This window comes from Podarcis bocagei (genome assembly GCF_964188305.1).
Source record: "Podarcis bocagei genome assembly, chromosome: 10".
NCBI classification, from domain to species: domain Eukaryota; kingdom Metazoa; phylum Chordata; class Lepidosauria; order Squamata; family Lacertidae; genus Podarcis; species Podarcis bocagei.
The window spans coordinates 50229864-50245853 of NC_138135.1; the positions used below are offsets into that span (position 1 = coordinate 50229864).

General features: G+C 41.2%; 1 protein-coding gene and 1 long non-coding RNA gene across 3 annotated transcripts in view; one reads left to right on the forward strand and one right to left on the reverse strand.

Moving 5' to 3' along the window:
• Positions 1-4610, reverse strand: part of LOC308596651 — a 118639-nt gene extending 114029 nt beyond the window's left edge. Inside the window, exon 1 of the long non-coding RNA XR_014012606.1 lies at positions 4399-4610. This is a non-coding gene — a long non-coding RNA (uncharacterized lncRNA). The remainder of the gene's footprint in view (positions 1-4398) is intronic.
• Positions 1-15990, forward strand: part of AVPR1A (arginine vasopressin receptor 1A) — a 73977-nt gene that overhangs the window by 21941 nt on the left and 36046 nt on the right. The gene's annotated exons all lie outside the window — the stretch shown is intronic.

Genomic DNA, 15990 nt, shown 5'->3' on the forward strand with positions numbered 1-15990 from the left:
TTTCAAATAAAAGTTCTCATGAAAATTCACCATCTTTTTGATGCATTTCCCCCTCCCCCCGATATACACATTGTTGTATGCAAACTTGCCTAATATACACATTACTGCAAATCATATTGCCACCAACAGTTGTACCCCTTCTACTACAGAAGACATTTTTTTCCAGGTAATTTTCACTAATATATTTGTATTTGTGCACTTCACAAATGCACATGCCTTTTTGTACACATTATTTAACTGGGGGAGCTGCATTCCAAAATCTGTGGAAATGTGAATGCCAAAGGATGGCCGAGCTTTGGTTTGCATCAGAAAGTGCATCTACGGGAATCCAGATTGGGAGGGTTTGGAATAGGTAGGTTAATTTTTGTGGGGGTGATCATTTTGGTCATGGCTATTTTGTCTGAGAGAGCAAAGTTGGTATTGTTCCGTCTCTTCAGGTCTTTGTTGATTTGTCACCACAAAGGGTTGTAGTTGTGGAGGTCTAATTTGTGGAGGAATAAATCTGGCTAACCTGATCCAAAAATACACACTCACACTCCGCTCACAGACAAAAACAATTCTCACTACAGCCAACCAAAGGCAACTAACCACACCCTAAGCCACACCCAACCTTTCTCACCACTAAGGAAATACAACAAGTGAATAGTAAGAGAACCCATACAAGTAACACTGACACAACCCCTCAAACACACTAAGTATAGTGGTACCTCTGGTTACGAACTTAATTCGTTCCGAAGATCTGTTCTTAACCTGAAACTGTTCTTAACCTGAGGTACCACTTTAGCTAATGGGGACTCCCGCTGCCCCTGTGCCGCTGCCGCACGATTTCTGTTCTCATCCTGAGGCAAAGTTCTTAACCTGAGGTACTATTTTTGGGTTAGCGGAGTCTGTAACCCAAAGTGTTTATAACCCGAGGTGTTTGTAACCCGAGGTACCACTGTAGAATAATAAAAGCATAACCAACCAAGCCCACCCCACTTGGCACTCCCCCTCCCTCTCTTCCCTTCTTCTTCTTCTTCTTCCTAATTGTTTAAACCAATTGATAAACGAAGAATCCATATATTGATCACTAATAATGAAACATATGTTGTAGATATTTTTACACATTTATTATGCTATTTTTGTGATATACTAATGACGTGAGAAAACTTGGTATACTTATCCGTATAACATGATTCTTGTTTATAAAACCCAATAAAAAAAAGCAAAAACAAGTGCAGTTACAATAAATTCACCTTTAAATGCAAACTGAATCAGTCCCTAGGCATGAGTCAGGATCCATTGCCCCAGGGGTCAGATGCTGTGAATGTGCGAGTTCAATGCTTGCGCACCTTAATGTTAGACTTTACTTATTTCTTTCTTATTTTCCTTTGGTGAATGCATGCAATTACAGTACCTAGAAAACAAAACACTAGCACCGCCTTGTGGATAATATTGTTATAGATGGTTTTTTTGGGGGGTGGCCCTAAACCCTAGAAATTAATAAATTGTAGGATTTTGATTAATTGGGATAGGGATGAAATATAAAGTGCAGATCTGTGCCAGATACAGAATCCTTGGGCTGGTTTATGCAAACCAGCCTGGCTGACCTAATGAAGAGCAGATCAGTTAACATGACAGGAATCCTTTGGCCTGGGAAGACAGATGTTGCCAGTGTAACTGGGTGTGAGGTGACAGGGAATAAATAACTTTTAGTCGGGTGTTCTGGGAAGAGGAATAAAGAAGAGAGACTGGAATCCATCTTGAGCAGGCTGGCTGCACAGCTGTGGGGAACAAGCCCCTCTTGAAAAGACCATGTTTTAAGATTTGGACTCCATGCAGACAGAAGAAGAAGAAGAAGAAGAAGAAGAAGAAGAAGAAGAAGAAGAAGAAGAAGAAGAAGAGGAGTTTGGATTTGATATCCCGAAGGAGTCTCAAAGCGGCTAACATTCTCCTTTCCCTTCCTCCCCCACAACAAACACACTGTGAAGTGAGTGGGGCTGAGAGACTTCAGAGAAGTGTGACTAGCCCAAGGTCACCCAGCAGCTGCATGTGGAGGAGCGGAGACGCGAACCTGGTTCCCCAGATTACGAGACTACCGCTCTTAACCACTACACCACACTGGTGTAAGTAGGTGAAGAAACCATATTTCTTAAAGCTACAACAGCCTCCTTTGTATCTGTAATCTCCAAAGGACCACAGACCCTGAATAAGTGCCTGGAGCGCCATAGACTCTTGCTATTGCTTGGCGAAGAGAGGGGGAGGCACCCCACTTTTGTAACAATATTATTGTGAACCCCCCAAACCCCCCCCCACAACTGTTGAGGCTATTATTAGAAGTACCTTGATTTAGGAAATAAGTCATATTACAGTCAGTGGGACCAACTCTATGAGAACATCTTTAATATGATATATGTTTTTCAGCCAGACACTTTACAAAGAGACTTTGCTAACATTTCTTCATGAAACCAAGCTCTTCCTTTTTTATGACCAGGGCTGGATGAAACATTAAGCAAAATAAGCACGTACTTAGGGCATCGGGGGAAGGGGGGCCACCACAGAAATTTTCGATTGTTGGATTTACCATGAACCATATGGTGCATCAGTAGTAGAATTCCCCCCCCCCCAATACAAATAAAGTATACAAAAATAAACATTATTTTACAGATTTTGTTTCATTCTGAAAAATAAAATTTTATTTTATTGTTTATTATTGTTTATATTTTGAATTAGATATATATATGGGGGAACCAGAATCTTTTAAGTGCTTTGGACCTCTAAAAGGTCTTAATCCGGCCTTGTTTATGACATTCTGTTTGGTCCTAATAAAAGTATGTAATTGTCCTACCGTGCCTTTTTATATGTGGCTATCCAGGTAGATAAGCTGATCTAAACAGGACTGTGCTATATTCCTGAAGCAGCAAGCATGTAGTTTGGGTGTACTCTTGGATCTAGCCTTGCCGCTTGAGGCTTAAGTGCCATCAGTGGCTCAGAGTAACTTTGGCTGGTCTGTCAGTTATGGCTGTTCCTGGACAGGGTCTGCCTCCCTACTGGAATGCATGCTCTAGTAACTTCACTGTAAAGTGCTCTATATGGGGCTGTTGTCGAAGCTGACGCAATGGCTGTAACTAGGGCAGAACGTGGGAGATACGCTGCTCAGCGGAACAGCTTGCAGCAGCCATATAACACTGGTTTCAAAAGGAATCGCGCCGGCTGCCAATTTGTTGCTGATCCAGGTTTCAAGGGGCAAGTGATAACAAAAGCATCTCTCCTCTGTGGCTGAGCTTTGTGATTTGCTGCAAGAATCTTCTCCGTGTCTCCTATTAGAAGCTACATATTGGGGCATGGATGTGTGTGGCTCACCTGTGGCCCTCCAGATGTTGCTCAGTGACACGGGGGCTGATGGGAGTTGGAGTCCAGCAACATCTGGAGGGTCACAGGCTCCACATGGGTGCATTATGGGGAGATGTGGGAGAGGGCCTTGGCTATGGAAAAGCCTCCCCTCTGCCTGGTATCAACTCTGGACTCATTTTAGTGAAGGGTTAAGAGCTTGTTTTTCACTCAGCCATCTGCGTTCTGTTAAGCTGCCTGCCAAACATTGTGCTTTGCTTGGGTGTGTGTGCCTGTGTGTATTTTTTAAAAGTGCTGTTTGACATGATTAATTGCCTTAAATGAATTATGCACCCCACTTTGAGATCAAGCTAAATAAAGGGTTATACATTAATAAATAAACGAAGACGAGATTGCAATAAAATAAATAGTAAAATATCACCCAGATGAGGAGTGGGGGGTGGTCAGAGGTTGGCAATTGTCATGCATTCCCCTGTTAATAACTTGTTAGTTAAGTTACACTTACATTGTTTTGCTCAAAATGCAAAGCATATTTTCCGCAGCAGCAGATTTTTCTGTTGCCACTAGAGGTCAGTACAACCCAGTTGTTCTTCCTTTTGCTAAGTAGACTCCTCAATAGCAGGGAAGGGCAAGTGGTGAATCCCGGGGGTGGGGACTTCTTATTTACTCTGTACTTCTTTTTTATTTACTTACCCACCACTTTTCACAGCAAGAAAGTCTTCATGGAGCAGCTTACAATAAAATAAATGCAATTTGAAACTATAACAATTCAGCATAGCAAACCATAGCATGAAAAACCTCGGCCATTTAAAAACCAGGACTCGGTAAATGCTGGAACCAAGAGGATTTCACGCCCTCTGGTGGGAAATCGGGGATAACAGCTATGTTGGCAACCTGTTGCTTCTGTATTTAGATGCTTTGTTAATGTTGTTGTTGGCCTCTATGCTTTTACTCTTGAGAGTCCCATGGACTGCAAGAAGATCAGACCTATGCATTCTGAAGGAAATCAGCCCTGAGTGCTCACTGGAAGGACAGATCCTGAAGCTGAGGCTCCAATACTTTGGCCACCTCATGAGAAGAGAAGACTCCCTGGAAAAGACCCTGATGGTGGGAAAGATGGAGGGCACAAGGAGAAGGGGACGACAGAGGACGAGATGGCTGGATAGCGTTCTCAAAGCTACCAGCATGAGTTTGACCAAACTGCGGGAGGCAGTGGAAGACAGAAGTGCCTGGCGTGCTCTGGTCCATGGGGTCACAAAGCGTCGGACACGACTAAACAACAACAAATGTTTTTAGCAGCGTGCTCTTCAAATTTCTTTTTTGCATCCCTTATTTTCTGCTTGCATTTCTTTTGCCACAGCTGGTGTTATTTTTTGTTCTCTTCATTGCCACAAGACTTTTCTGAAGGAAGGCTTCTTGCTTCTAACCTCTTCCTTGACTCCAGTGTCATGTCTGCTAAACACTCCCTTCCACTTTTCATTTACTGCTCATATGTATGATAAAGGTAAAGGTACCCCTGCCCGTACGGGCCAGTCGTGTCCGACTCTAGGGTTGTGCGCCCATCTCACTTAAGAGGCCTACTTGCACTTAGGGGTGCTTTCGAACTGCTAGGTTGGCAGGCGCTGGGACCGAACGACGGTAGCTCACCCCGCGTCCCCATATGTATGGTAGATCCTGGCTTTTTGCTGCTCTATATTTCATACTTTACAAGCATGTTTAGACATCCTTGGATCCTCCAGACTTCTGCAGCTGTGCTCTCAATGACCCATTTAAAGATGACATCCGTTCGGTTCATTTATTATTTCAGTACTTCCAGATAAGTCAGAGTACCACTTCGTTTAGCCTTGTGCGTATGTTTTATGAAAAGTAACCCTCACAGTAGAGGATTCTCAAATGCCTGGATTTCATCTTTAAGATGAGCAATATCCTGTATCAGTGTTCACTCTGTTGCTTGGAGACTGAATGCTCAGTTTTGTGCTAACATAAGGAGCTTAGAACATCTGATGAGCACATCTCACATCTGCTTGACAAGTATTGCTCATTTGCATTATACTACTTGCACAGCTAAAGCCTAGCTTCTTCAAGAAGGATGTGTGTACTTTTGGAGAAATAAACCAGGTTAAGGAGTTCCAAGAATAAGCAGGTTCTCTTTTCATCTTCTAAGAAGCAGACGGTAACCAATACTGACTTTAACATTAAAAGCTACTGTATTATGGAGTAAAGACCATATCTTGTATTCCAGTGATTCCTTATTGGTGGTCCACAGACCCCAGGGGATCCGTATAACCCACCCAGAGGGTCCATGGCACATACCTGTCAATGGAGACCACATTTTGGGGGGCTGTGCTCTCGCACAGGTTAAGTGAGTCATGCGGGAGCCCAGAAGACACCCATTCCAGTTTTGTACTGGGATGTTACAGGCTATAGTGGCACCATTCACATAACAAAAACTACCACAGAGATATCAACATTTTCAAAAGTAGAGGGAGTGTGGCTTGGCTTTGGAAAAACTGCAGCACTTAGCTAACTAGGAACCACTGATCTATTCTATTTTAATGGGTTGTTGTTGTTTAGCCGTTTAGTCGTGTCCGACTCTTCGTGACCCCATGGACCAGAGCACGCCAGGCACTCCTGTCTTCCACTGCCTCCCGCAGTTTGGTCAAACTCATGCTGGTAGCTTCAAGAACACTATCCAACCATCTCGTCCTCTGTCGTCCCCTTCTCCTTGTGCCCTCCATCTTTCCCAGCATCAGGGTCTTCTCCAGGGTCTTTGAGGTGGCCAAAGTACTGGAGCCTCAGCTTCAGGACCTGTCCTTCCAGTGAGCACTCAGGGCTGATTTCCTTAAGAATGGAGAGGTTTGATCTTCTTGCAGGCCATGGGACTCTGAAGAGTCTCCTCCAGCACCATAATTCAAAAGCGTCAATTCTTCGGCGATCAGCCTTCTTTATGGTCCAGCTCTCACTTCCATACAACACTACTGGGAAAACCATAGCTTTAACAATAGGGACCTTTGTTGGCAAGGTGATGTCTCTGCTTTTTAGGATGCTGTCTAGGTTTGTCATTGCCTATTTTAATGTATCTTCGTTCAAAACACATAAAACACTGTGTAAATAATCATATTTCTTCTCCTGCGGAGTTTCACGTGACTGTTATTAGAATCCCAATTGGCTGAAAACAGTGTATTGATTTTTTAATGGAAAATAATAATAATATAATTATAATAATACTTTAAGGAGAGAATGAAAAATGTGTCTTCTCTGTTGTATCACCCTTGCTTATGGAATGCTCTTCTCTCTGACCTGATTAACTTTTTGGCAAAGAGATACATTTCCTTCAGGTGTGAAAAAGTAAGCCATACATCACAGAGAAGAGCCTTCCATACACAAGGGTGCCACAACCACGAAGGCCCTTGTCCACATCACCGCATGATGTATCTTCCCCCCCACAGCTGAATACTAACTGACAATTGTTCAATCTATCCCAACTGGAGATTACTCTCGGAGAAGGTTTTTTCCTAGCTCAGTTATACGAGAACCTTTTAGGTGAAAAGCAGGGGTGTCTGCGACCTTCAACCAAATATAAGTGTTGGAACTATAAAAACCAACCAACCAATATTTTATTGTGCATAAAACATTTGGAAAACAAAATATTCAAACTACTTCTTTCAACATAGTAAGATGAAATATTTGTTGCAAGACAAAGAGGGATACTGTATCATAATTCAGGCAAGGAGGAATATAATAATCCATTATCAAGGCAAATAACACTCTAAATTGCCACCTGTGTTTTGACTATTTGTGTCATTGGTAACAGCAACTGGCTTTTAAAAATGGGGGGGGTCAATTTTATATTTAAATCTGTCTTGCATTCCCCTCTTATAAACATGCTGTGGGTAGAGCTGCATATGATGATATATCATCCAGTTTTTAAAGCAATTGTTCCCTTTTGAAACTATCTCTCTGCTCCAGCTGTCACTTCTATTATTAGCTCTTCTGGGTTTTAATATACCATTGAAATCCTGTATTTTCTAGTCATCGAGCATTTAAGAAAGTGCTCTCATCAATACATAAAAATAGCAGCACTTAATTATAGTACCAACTCATTGCATTGTAATTATTATGCAAACAGTCTCACCCTCTGACATGTACTGATAAAGAAAAGCACTCTTTTCCCTCTGCTGATTTTGTTTCAAGGGGAAAGGAGGAAGTTCAGTTTGGTTTTTTAAATAAATAATATTCCTAAAATAGTTTGAACCCATCTTTAAAATACATTCTGGTTACATAGTACTTATTGGTCCTTTGATTACACACAGTTGGCGGAAGTAAATTTAAATGAAATTTCTAAAAATATGTCTTAGACCAGAGTTGGGGACCTGTGGCTCTCTGGCTACTAATGGGATACATCTGCCATCATCTCCAGCCACCATGGCCAGTCAGGAATGATGGAAATTATAGCCCATAAAGACACCACAGTCTCCACTGTGCCTCATTTCCAAAGGAAACACAAACCATGGGTCAGCAGCTGGAACCCCTGGAATTTCGCACTGCTCAGAGAATGGTTGGAGTGTAATAATAGAAACCTTTCCATTTGTTCTGCTCAAGGATATGGGCAGTGTATTCTCAAAGAGGTGAGACCTGCCACTCATGCACTTATCCTTCTTGGCTTCTACAAGCTGTCATGCGTAGACTGCTTGCTGAGTGGATAATAGGAGTGGCGGGTATTCTTTTCAAGGAATTTAAAACAGTGGATTTTTAAAAACAAACAAACAAATCATGTTCCACTTTATGGAATGATTTCTATTTTTTTTTTTTTATAATGATTTTTTATTGCGTTTCTTTTCATAGGTTAACAGATTTGTTTACATGGCAACATACAAGAAACATTTTTTATGTATATATATATGAAGAAAAATGAAAAAAGAAAAAATATTAAGAAACTTTCCTTAACGTCCTTCAACAGTTCACTTTTGGACCTCCTCACATCCTCTCAGCATTGCATTCATTGTTCTAGCCAGTTCAGCAATTTGTTATCTTGTTTCCCATCTTATTATACCTTTAAATATATTATGTTACCAATTTCAAAAATTTATAATTTAGTTTAAACACTCTTAATAAACATAATATTTTGTTTCAAATATGTCTCGTTTTTTTTCCTTCAATGCTTACTTTATCATTTGCTTAAAATAAATTGCAGAAGCATAACATTTCTTAATCGTGCGCTATCTTAACATTCAAACAACTTATAATGTTTTTGCAAATAGTCCTTAAATTTTTTCCAGTCCTCCTCCATTGTTTCTTCGCTCAGATCTCGGATTCTGCCAGTCATTTCTGCCAACTCCATGTAGTCCATCAACTGCGTCTGCCAGTCCTCCAGTGTGGGTAAATCTGGTGTTTTCCAGAACTTAGCGATGAGAATCCTAGCTGCTGTGGTTGCATACATAAACAAGGTTCTGTCCTTCTTTGGCACCTTCCGGTCCACCATGCCCAGGAGAAAGGCCTCTGGTTTCTTAGAAAAGGTATATCTAAATACCTTTTTCAGCTCATTATGTATCATTTCCCAAAAGGCCTTTACTTTCGGGCAGGTCCACCAGAGGTGAAAGAATGTCCCTTCTGCCTCCTTACATTTCCAACACTTATTATCAGAGAGATGGTATATTTTAGCCAACTTGACTGGGGTCATGTACCACCGGTATACCATTTTCATAATGTTCTCTTTCAAGGCACTGCATGCCGTGAATTTCATACCGGTGTTCCATAACCTTTCCCAGTCCTCAGACATAATGTTGTGTCCTACATCCTGTGCCCATTTTATCATAGCAGATTTAACTGTCTCATCCTGTGTGTTCCATTTAAGCAGCAAGTCATACATCCTCGAAAGTACCTTAGTCTTTGGTTCTAGTAACTCCGTCTCCAGTTTCGATTTCTCCAACTGGAAACCCACTTTTTTGTCCATTTTGAATACCTCTTGAATTTGAGCATAATGTAACCAATCTCGCACCTTACCTTTTAATTTGTCCTGGCTTTGGAGCTTCCAATTGTCTCCAACTCTTTCAATCAGTTCCCAATATTTTGGCCAATAGGCCTCCATATTGGGCTTTTTTTTAGAAATCTTGGCTTCCACAGGTGATAACCACCTCGGGGTCTTGTTTTCTAATAAATCCTTGTACTTCATCCAGACGGCAAAAATAGATTTTCTGACAATATGGTTTTTGAACAATTTATGAACCTTCGCCTTGTCATACCACAAGTATGCATGCCAACCATACACATTATCAAACCCCTCCAGATCTAGGACATCGGTGTTTTCCAACAGGAACCAATCCTTCAACCAGCAGAAGGCTGCAGCTTCATAGTACAACCTTAAGTCCGGCAGGGCAAACCCCCCTCTTTCTTTTGAGTCGGTTAGTATTTTAAATTTTATTCGGGGCTTTTTGCCCTGCCAGACAAACTTAGAAATATCCTTCTGCCATTTTCCAAAACATTCCATTCTGTCCACGACCTGAAGGGTTTGAAATAAGAATAGCATTTTTGGCAAAACACACATCTTTATAGCTGCGATTCGGCCTGACAAGGTAAGTTTCAATCTTGACCATATATCCAAGTCTTTTTTAATTTCCAACCAACATTTTTCATAGTTATCTTTGAAAAGATTTAAATTTTTAGTGGACAAGGATACTCCCAGGTATTTCACTTTTTTAACCACACTTAACTCTGTCTCTTTCTGATACCCCTCTATCTCTGTAGGTGTCAGATTTTTAACCAAAACCTTAGTTTTTTGTTTGTTTAACTTAAATCCCGCCACCCGACCAAACTCCAAGATAAGTTCCAAAACTCTTTTTGTGCTAGATTCTGGCTCCTGTAATGTCAAGACTAAGTCATCTGCGAAAGCTTTCAGTTTGTATTGTTTCGCTCCGACCACAATACCCTGCACCAACTGGTCCTCCCTAATCATATTCAGCAATACCTCCAGAACAGAAATAAATAGCAGAGGTGATAGAGGGCACCCCTGTCGTGTCCCTTTTTCAATTTGAAGTTCCTCCGATACCACATTGTTCACTATCAGTTTAGCTTTTTGTTCTGAATAAATTGCTTCTAATCCATTTTCAAACCCCCGTCCCACTCCCATCCCTTTCAAGTTCTTCTTCATAAACATCCAAGAAATGTTGTCAAATGCTTTCTCCGCATCAATAAAGATTAAAGCAGCCCTTGTGTTTCTAATTCGCAACAGCTCCAATATATCAATAATGTTCCTGGTATTGTCCGACATGTGTCTACCAGGGAGAAAGCCTGCTTGGTCCTTATGAATTACTTCATTTAATACATTTTTAAGTCTACTTGCTAAAATGTCTGCAAAAATTTTGTAATCCACATTCAGGAGTGAGATGGGACGGTAGTTCTTGAGCTGAGTCTTTTCCCTTTCTGACTTGGGAATCAATGTGATAAATGCTTCTTTCCACGTTTCCGGTGCCTTCCTCCCCTCCATGATCTGGTTACAAACCTCCAACAACGGTTGTATCAAGAAATCCTTCAAAGTTTTATAATATTTGGAGGTGAGTCCGTCCGGGCCTGGAGATTTGCCCAGCTGCATGTTTTGGATGGCACCTTCAATTTCCTGTTGAGTTATTTTGCTGTTAAGAATTGATCTTTTATCTTGACTTATTTTAGGTAGTCCATTTGTTTCCAGAAATTGGTCCATTTCCGATTCTTTCTGAGGCCCCTGTGCGTAGAGCTCTTTGAAATATCTGTGGAAGCACTTTCTTATTTCTTCTGGTTTCTGAACTATTTTTCCTTGAATCTCCAAATTTGTAACCGTATTTAATTTTTGTCTTTTTTTCAACTGCCAAGCCAGCAACTTTCCACATTTATTTGCTGATTCAAACGATCTCTGCTTCATTTGTTTGATTTTCCACTCAATCTCTTGATTGATCAGTTTCGAATATTGTGCTTGATGGAATTTGATCTCTCTTAGCACCTCTTTTGACTTCGGTTTGATTCTCAGCTTTTTCTCTCCTTCACTTATTTTCTCTAAAATTCTTTCTTTTTTTCCATTCCAATATTTTCTTTTTATCGAATTCTGTTGAATCAGAAACCCTCTCATTACAGCTTTACTTGCATCCCAGATTGTTCTTTTCTCCACCGTAGTGTTCAGATTTATTTCAAAGTAGTCCTTTAGTGTTTTTTGGGCCTTCTTCACAATCTCTTGATCTCTTAACAAGGTGTCATTCATTCTCCATCTGAAGGATCCAGTTGGAAAAAGTCTCAATTCCATTTTTAAGGCATTATGGTCGGAGCAGGTTTTTGGGCAGATTTCCACTTTTCTCGTTTTCGGAGCCAGCCCTCTAGATATCCAAATTTGGTCGATTCGTGTCCATGACAAGTGGGCCTCAGAAAAGAAGGTTCCTTCTTTACCCAAGGGGTTCCTTGTCCTCCAAATGTCAATCAAATCCATATTGTCTGTCATTTCAAAGAAAGTTTTAGGGAGTCTGCCGTCTGTTGTTAAGTTTTGATTTTGGGATTTGTCCATATTTGTGGACACCACCCCATTCATATCTCCCATCACAATAATATTAGCATAGTCCAAATAGTCCATCATTGTCTCATGCAGCTTCTTGTAGAATTCTGATTTTCCATCATTTGGCGCGTAAACTCCTAGTATCAAAATCTTTTCCCCTTGTGTTTGGATTTCAATTGCGAGAATTCTTCCATGATCATCTTTAAATAAAAATTTTGGCGACAAGTTCTCCTTTGCATAAATTACAACACCTCTTTTTTTAACTTTGTCTGATGAGATAAATTCTTGGCCAAGTCTTTTATTGATTAATACTTTCCTGTGGAGCCTAGTCACATGTGTTTCTTGCAAACATATTACATCCAATTGTTCTTTTTTTAGGATATGAAATATCCTTCTCCTTTTTTCCGGAGAATTCCCGCCATTTATGTTCCAACTAAGTAGCTGCAGAGACATCCTGTTCTATTTAAAATGTTCTTAAGATGGGGTGTCTTCCTTTTGCTCAGATCCCGAGGGTGTAGGCGTTGGCCCACTTCCGGGCGGTATTGGTGCTGGTAAAACTGGAAGCCAATCCGCTCCTTTTTGGAGATCTTCTCCGTGGTCGTGAAGGAACTTTTGGTTATCTTCAGGTGTTCTTATTTTAACCTTCCTTTCTTTGTAGGTGAAGGATAATCCCTGTGGAAACTCCCACCTATAGGGAATTGCGTTGTGTCTCAGCAATTTTGCTAATTCTGTATAGGTGGCTCTAAGGTCCAGCAACTGCCTCGGGATATCTCTGTAGATTTCCACCCTTTTGTCTTGTATTTCAATTGCTTTTTTGAAATGAAGGCCTAGGATCTTGTCTCTCTCTTCCTTTGTTCTTAAAATTATCAAACAGTCTCTGGATCTGTCTTTCCTTACCAGTCTTCCCAGTCTATATGCCGAGACAATCCTGAAATCTGTATCTTCCTTTAAACCCCAGAACTTCGAGAATTCCTGTGTTAAGTATCCAATCAAGTCTCCTTGCTCGAGTTCCGGAATACCTCTCAATTTGATGTTGCTCTCGCGGTTTTTCAGTTCCACCATTGACAGATAGACTTGTTGTTCACCCACCTGTTTGTGCAGGGGCCTGACTTCTCCTTTTATTTCTTCAACCTCTTTTTGTAGAACTCCCACTTTCTGGATTGCTTCTCCAGCTAATTCCCGATTTTCCGCTGTTGCTCCTTGCAATTTCTCTATGGCTTGCGTGTGCTGGGAAACTTGGTCAGTCAATTTTTGAATCGAGGAAGTTGCTTTATCTATCTTCACAGACTGGTCGTCCACCTTCTGGTTTAGACTTGATAATTGCTCCAATATTTGTTTTAATAGTGTATCTGACCCACCTGCTGCCATATCTTCCTCAGTGGACTTCTCAGTTCTTTCCCCTTGTTCCCTTTGGGTCACCAGTACAGCTGGAACCGACGAACGGCGTCCTTGGGTCAATGTTGTTTGTACAAATTGTGCTGGTCTTCTTTCCTTTTCTTTTTCCTTAGCCTCTTTAGTTTCCTTTGCTTTAGATGCTCTTGTTCTCCCTGCACCACTCATTACACATCTGTCAATGTTCAAGGTCAAATTGTCTATTGTTCCATGGGAAAGACAAATTCAGGTGTAAACAACCAGTGAGATGGAATTCAAAACAAAAGTCAGTTCCCAGGATTTTATAATCCGAAAGCCCTGTAGGGGGAGTACCACCAGGTTTCAAAGACAAAGAAGGAAGTAATCCGCCATTTAAAGTTCCAAATTGTTTCAAGACAATAAATTCATTAGTCCAAAAGTCCCTTCATAAACTCAAAATTTCCCAAAGCGCCTTTTATAGATCAACAAAGTTTCACGAAAGGTGCTTGTAACAGTATCCCATTCAGTCTTTTCTGCTCAAATATAACAGTTACGTTCCAGCAAAGTTTTGCAACTGTTTCCGCAGTTTGACACAGTCTCTCTCTCTGGCAGCCCGACAATCTGGCTCTTTAGAAATACAGCCCAAGGGAGAAAAAAGATAGGAGGAAAGTCACCATTTACTACTTCTTTTAGTCAATGTCCATTTCCACCTTCAGCTCAATAAAATAAGCAGATCTTATAGCACGAAAAAGTTTAGGCTTCCCACAGTCCCGTTTCAAGCGCTTCCGTTTTTAAAAGCTTTGCTTTGATCTTGTCAGCAATGTCGGAAGACGGACTTCCCTTTTCTCGTCTCCCGCTTTCAGCCAAATTTACCGAATTTCTTTTGCCAAATTTTAAACCCCTTTACTCACGGGTATGTTGCTTGCAGTTTAGCGTTGATTTTAGGAAGAAGGATCAGCGCTCATCTGTAACAGCCGCGCGGCTTCGCTTCCGCGGAAAGAGCGATGAACTCACAGCACCGCTACCCCTCCTTCACTCCGGGTCTCCTTACGGGGTCCCTTCTGTGTTTTCGGAGCAGCTTCTGGTGCCCGCCGAGTCCCACGGCCACGGGCTCACTCTACCCGTGGTTTATCTTGATGGGTCGTCGCTATGCCGCAGCGAACGACCCTTTTCCGCGGAGCCCCTCTTCAGAGCTCGAAGAGGACCGCCATTACAGTTTCGCGCCGCCCCCGGAAGTCCCACTTTATGGAATGATTTCTAGGCAATCTCAGGAACCGCTGTTATATCACACCCAAGCAGGCCAGAAGGATACTGTGTTTGATAGGACTAAAAGCCTCTGAGAGACGAAGAAGAAACAGCAAGGGGTGGATCTAGACACAGGGGGGGGGGAACATGCTATAAGTAAGTAAGTTAGAACAAAAGAAAAAAATATCTGTATGGAAAATTGCGTTTTAAAATTTCCTGCTCTCTGGCGCCATCTGGTGTTGCATTTTTATAGCACATCCAAATCGCTGTTTCTTTACTAATGTAGCTGAGTCCAAGGACACACTCATTACTGTCTACTTCCCAGCCTTGGTCATTCAACAGCCTAAGGAATCAATCGTTGAACAACTTGAAATCCATTTTGTCCAGAGAAACCTAAATCTCAGAGGCCACCACGACCACACACTCAAGCACATTGTCCAAGAGCATAATGTAACAGTGGTTCCACTCCTTGCTGAAAGGTTGGTTGACTTTGTTTTCAGGTAGGAAAAAGAAGTGGAAAAGCTATACTGTGGAAAAGTTAACAATATGACAGATGCATCTGTATATGAATAGCTGTTAGATACCTCGATGCACAGCTAACAAAGAGACATATTCACATCAGTAACACATAAAATCAATAAAATGCAGGGCACAAACAGAAAACTATACTATAATCAACAGAACTCAGAAGACAAGCACATCATTACTAAAAGCAGTATCCATATTTATGGAAAGATGTCCACAAATTCCCTGGAGTATATGTTTTCAAGCATTTTAATATCCCACTGAAAAGTGAAGAAAGATAGAGAGAGAAAGATAAATTGTTCCATGATAAATCTGCTTTGTTTTAGAAATCAGCAGTTGAGGGCATGCTCAGCAAATGTGTTTTCAGCTTCTGGGGGTGCAAACCCTACCGCCTTAGGGTTTTGGTACTGTACCATGCTATATAAACCAGGCTTCGTTTGAGTGAGAGCTTGCCAGGTCCCCCCCCCCTCAATCCATCTTCATTGTTAAGGCTTAACCTTAGCAGAAACCCATGCAGCTGAATATGTGTGTAGTGTTCTCCATAAGTAATCACAGACAGCTGCAACACACACGTCACTTCCTGAGAAGTATCACTTCAAATGCTTTTTATTTTTCAAATTAAGCATTGCGTGAGAGTACACAGCACACTTGACTCTCTTTTAAAACATATGTGCACATTTGTAAAAAATGAGATCAGCTCCATTGGTGTGAGGCTTATTCCGTGCCAAGGGAGTCACGATGAGGCATGAAAGAAAGGTTTCACCTCTTTCAGAGCTAGTAGAAAATGCAATAATAAGAAAGCGGACATAGTGTTCTTTTTTCAGGAATCAAAACGTTAAAGGGCGGGATTAAGAGTGTATTATCTTGACGGAGGATTACAGAAAAACCACTTAGACAGCTGCTGCCTTTTCCGCAACGAGGAGAGGCAAGCGTCCATAGAGCAACAGTGCTGTTTCATGTATTCTGAGATAAAATCTTTGAGTTTTCCCTTCCCCTTTAGACCCTTGTTACTTATAAAACTGGTCTAA